This window comes from Hippocampus comes, unplaced genomic scaffold (genome assembly GCF_001891065.2).
Source record: "Hippocampus comes isolate QL1 unplaced genomic scaffold, H_comes_QL1_v1.1 scaffold405, whole genome shotgun sequence".
NCBI lineage: Eukaryota > Metazoa > Chordata > Actinopteri > Syngnathiformes > Syngnathidae > Hippocampus > Hippocampus comes.
The window spans coordinates 330,858-335,685 of record NW_017805864.1 but is presented as its reverse complement, the minus strand read 5'-3'; the positions used below and the strand labels follow the sequence as shown (position 1 = coordinate 335,685).

General features: G+C 45.3%; 5 non-coding genes across 5 annotated transcripts; 3 read left to right on the top strand and 2 right to left on the bottom strand.

Moving 5' to 3' along the window:
• Positions 1 to 2,403: 2,403 nt before the first annotated feature.
• trnav-aac (transfer RNA valine (anticodon AAC)) lies at positions 2,404 to 2,476 on the top strand. Its single transcript has one exon. It is a non-coding gene; the product is annotated as a tRNA-Val (tRNA).
• Positions 2,477 to 2,847: 371 nt separating this feature from the next.
• Positions 2,848 to 2,919, bottom strand: trnad-guc (transfer RNA aspartic acid (anticodon GUC)). The gene has a single exon. It is a non-coding gene; the product is annotated as a tRNA-Asp (tRNA).
• A 399-nt stretch (positions 2,920 to 3,318) lies between these two features.
• On the top strand, positions 3,319 to 3,391 carry trnav-aac (transfer RNA valine (anticodon AAC)). The gene has a single exon. It is a non-coding gene; the product is annotated as a tRNA-Val (tRNA).
• Positions 3,392 to 3,765: 374 nt separating this feature from the next.
• Positions 3,766 to 3,837, bottom strand: trnad-guc (transfer RNA aspartic acid (anticodon GUC)). Its single transcript has one exon. It is a non-coding gene; the product is annotated as a tRNA-Asp (tRNA).
• A 761-nt stretch (positions 3,838 to 4,598) lies between these two features.
• Positions 4,599 to 4,671, top strand: trnav-aac (transfer RNA valine (anticodon AAC)). The gene has a single exon. It is a non-coding gene; the product is annotated as a tRNA-Val (tRNA).
• Positions 4,672 to 4,828: the final 157 nt, after the last annotated feature.

Sequence of the window (4,828 nt, the reverse complement as noted above, 5' to 3'; positions counted from 1 at the left end):
CGGGACTTTAGCTATCTCTTTAACTGCGTCGGGGCCGAGCATCTCGTTGACAATGGCTATAAAGGCAGGTAGTATTAATGTCTCTGCCACAGTGTGCGCCTTTTTTGATTTAGCAACGAGTTCGGCTACGTGGTAACGAGCTTTTAGTGCTTTCTCATTTACCTTTGTGGTTTTTCTCATAAAGGTTGCCTGTTTCTCTGTATTTACACACAGACGAACAAAATAGTCTGTCGGCTTGTTTTGAAGCGACGGGTGTTTCGTTTGGAGATGGCGTTTAAGCTTGCTCGGCACCATGGCGCTGTTGGATAGCTTCTTGCCACACACCAGGCATAATGGAGGAGGTGTGGTCTCATCCCCGGTGAAAGTAAATCCATACGAAAGATAGCTTTCACGATAGTGCCTTGAGCTCTCCGTCTTTGCTTTCTTTCTTCCACCACTCACACTACGGCCTTCATCCGGGTCAAAATCTTGTACAGAGTCATATTCGGAGTTTGCAGTTGTACTTTTTAAAAACTTATCCATGACTGTCACCACGACCTCTCACGAGCATCATTAAGTCTCTCGGAGGAACGAGGCAATCAGCTACGTATTGCCACACGAATGTTAAATTACCCGCCCAGTCTTTACAGCACGGACACCGGACAATAACATACTATTTGCAGAAAATGATTAATCAATGTTTTATAAAATTTTTAATTTTTAAAAAGTGACATTGGATAATTTCTCACGGCACACCTGACGATCTCTCACGGCACACTAGTGTGCCGCGGCACAGTGGTTGAAAATCACTGGTCTAACACACGAAAGGTCCCCAGTTCGAAACTGGGTGGAAAGAATCCTGACTTCTTTTTGATTTGCTGTGAAAAACTGCATCACCAAAATAATTAAAATCGCAACATCTCCTCCTCAGGGATTTGAACCCCGGTCTTCCTCGTGACAGGCGGAGATACTGTCCACTATACTAACGAGGAATACAGGCTTAAAAGAATCTCTACCTGCCAAAACACCGGAAATGCAATCAATGAGCTGGGTTGCCATCCCTGATATGAAAAACGGTGGTGTCATCTGTTTCCATTGTGCAGTGGTTATCAAGTTCGTCTAACACACCTTAGGTCCCCAGTTTGAAAATGGGTGGGAACAATCCCTGCACCTTTTTGATTTGTCCTGAAAAACTCGATCACCACACTGATAAAAATCACAACTAACCGTCAGGGAATCGATCCCCGGTCTTCCACGTGACAGGCGGAATTACTGTCCACTATACTAACAAGGAACACAGGCTTGAAAGGAGCTCTTCCCGCCAAAACACCGTCCCTGCTATCAGTTAGCTGGGTTGACAGCAATGATATGAAGGGCTCATTTGTCATCTGTTTCCATGTTGTAATGGTTATCACATTCGTCTAACACACAAAAGGTCCCCAGTTTGAAACTGGGTGGGAACAATCCCTGCACTTTTAATTTGTCCTGAAAAACTCGATCACCACGCTGATAAAAATCACAACTAACTGTCACGGAATCGATTCCCGGTCTTCCACGTGACAGGTGGAATGACTGTCCACAATACTAACGAGCAACACAGCCTTTCAAGAAAGTCTATCCGCCAAGAGACTGGCCATGCTATCGGTTAACTGAGTTGACAGCCCTGATATGAAAGACTGTGTTGTCACCTGTTGCCATAGTGTAGTGGTTATCATCGTTTGTCTAACACACGAAAGGTCCCCACTTCAAAACTGGGTGGAAACAATCCCGACTCCTTTTTGATTTGCCGTGAAAAACTGAATCACTAAAATAATTCAAAACACAACTCCCCGTCTGGGAATCGAACCCCAGTCTTTCGCGTGACAGGAAGAGATACTGTCCACTATACTAACGAGGAATATGGGTTTAAAAGGATCTCTACCTGCCAAAAAACCGGCCATGCCATCAATGAGCTGGGTTGCCATCCCTCATATGAAAAACGGCGTTGTCATCTGTTTCCATAGTGTAGTGGTTATCACGTTCGTGTAACACACGGAAGGTCCCCAGTCGAAACTGGGTGGAAACAATCACGACTCCTTTTTGATTTCGTCAGGGAATCGATCCCCGGTCTTCTACGTCACAGGCGGAAGTATTGTCCACGATACTCACGAGTAACACAGCCTTTCAAGAAAATCTATCCGCCAAAAGACTGGTCATGCTAGCAGTTAACTGGGTTGACAGACCTTATATGAAAGGCCAAAGTCATTAAAATCGCATCTCCTTCTCAGGGAATTGAACCACGGTTTTACGCGTGACAGGTGGATATACTGCCCACTATACTAACGAGGAATACAGGCTTGAAAGAAGCTCTACCTGCCAAAACACCGGCCATGCTATCAGTTAGCTGAGTTGACAGCCTTGATATGAAAAAACGTGGTGTCACCTGTTTCCATAGTGTAGTGGTTATAACGTTCGTCTAACACACGAAAGGTCCTCAGTTCGAAACTGGGTGGAAACAATCTCAACCCCTTTTTGATTTGCTGTGGAAAAACTGCATCACCAAAATAATTAAAAACACAACAACTCCCCATCAGGGAATGGAACCCCAGTCTTCCGCCTGACAGGCGGAGATACTGTCCACTATACTAACGAGGAACACAAGTTTAAAAGGAGATCTTCGCGCCAAAACACCGTGCCTGCTTTCAGTGAGCTGGGTTGACAGCCCGGAAATGACAGACGGTGTTATCACCTGTTTCCATAGTGTTGTGGTTATCACGTTCGTCTCACACACACGAAAGGTCCCCAGTTTGAAACTGTGTGGAAACAATCCTGCTCCCTTTTAATTTGCTGTGAAAAACTGCATCACCAAAATGATTAAAATTACAGCAACTCCCCATCGGGGAATCGAACCCCGGTCTTCCGCGTGACAGGCGGAGATACTGTCCACTATACTAACGGGGAACACAGGCTTAAAACGAGCTGTGCCCTCCAAAACAGTCCCTGCTATCAGTTAGCGGGGTTGACAGCCCTGACATGAAGGACTCGTTTGTCGTCTGTTTCCATATTGTAATGTTTATCACATTCGTCTAACACACAAAAGGTCCCCAGTTCAAAAATGGGTGGAAACAATCCCGACTCCTTTTTTAGTTGCTGTGAAAAACTGCATCACCAGAATGATGAAAATTACAACAACTCCCCGTCTGGGAATGGAACCCTAGTCTTCCACGTGAAGGGTGGAGATACTGTCCACTATACTAACAAGGAATAAAGGCTTAAAAGGAGCTGTGCCCACCAAAACACCACCGATGCCATCAATGAGCTGGGTTGCCATCCCTGACATGAAAAAACGTGGTGTCATCTGTTTCCATAGTATAGTGGTTATCACGTTCGTCTAACGCACGAAAGGTCCCCAGTTTGAAACTGGGTGGAAACAATCACGACTCCTTTTTGATTTGCTGTGAAAAACTGCATCACCAAAGTATTTAAAATCATAACATCTCCTCATCAGGGAGTTGAACCCCGGTCTTCCACGGGACAGGCGGAGATACTGCCCACTAGACTAACAAGGACCTCCGGCTTAAAAGGAGCTCTTCCCGCCAAAACACCGTCCCTGCTATCAGCTACCTGGGTTGACAGCCCAGATATGAAGGACTCATTTGTCATCTGTTTCCTTATTGTAATGTTTATCACATCCGTCTAACACACGAAAGGTCCCCAGTTCGAAACTGGGTGTAAACAATCCCGACTCCTTTTTTATTTGCTGTGAAAAACTGCATCACCAAAATGATTAAAAAAAAAAAAAAACAAGTCCTCGTCAGGGAATCGAACCCCGGTTTTCCGCGTGACAGGCGGAGATACTGTCCACTATACTAACGAGGAACACAGGTTTAAAAGGAGATCTTCGCGCCAAAACACCGTCCCTGCTATCAGTGAGCTGGGTTGACAGCCCTGAAATGACAGACGGTGTTATCACCTGTTTCCATAGTGTTGTGGTTATCACGTTCGTCTATTACAGCGGTCGGCAACCTTTGACACCGAAAGAGCCATTTGAACCCGGTTTCCACAGAAACACACAAAAGGTCCCCAGTTTGAAACTGGGTGGGAACAATCCCTGCACCTTTTTAATTTGTCCTGAAAAACTCGATCACCACGCTGATAAAAATCACAACTAACTGTCACGGAATCGATCCCCAGTCTTCCACGTGACAGGTGGAATGACTGTCCACGATACTAACGAGCAACACAGCCTTTCAAGAAAATCTATCTGCCAAGAGACTGGCCATGCTATCAGTTAACTGAGTTGACAGCCCTGATATGAAAGACTGTGTTGTCACCTGTTGCCATAGTGTAGTGGTTATCATCGTTTGTCTAACACACGAAAGGTCCCCACTTCAAAACTGGGTGGAAACAATCCCGACTCCTTTTTGATTTGCCGTGAAAAACTGAATCACTAAAATAATTAAAAACACAACTCTCCGTCTGGGAATCGAACCCCAATCTTTCGCGTGAGAGGCAGAGATACTGTCCACTATACTAACGAGGAATACGGGTTGAAAAAGGATCTCTACCCGCCAAAAAACCGGCCATGCCATCAATGAGCTCGGTTGCCATCCCTCATATGAAAAGCGGTGTTGTCATCTGTTTCCATAGTGTAGTGGTTATCACGTTTGTTTAACACACGAAAGGTCCCCAGTTCGAAACTGGGTGGAAACGTAATGGTTATCACATTCGTCTAACACACAAAAGGTACCCAGTTCAAAAATGGGTGGAAACAATACCGACTCCTTCATTAGTTGCTGTGAAAAACTGCATCACCAAAATGATGAAAATTACAACAACTCCCCGACTGGAACGCGAGTCTTCCACGTGC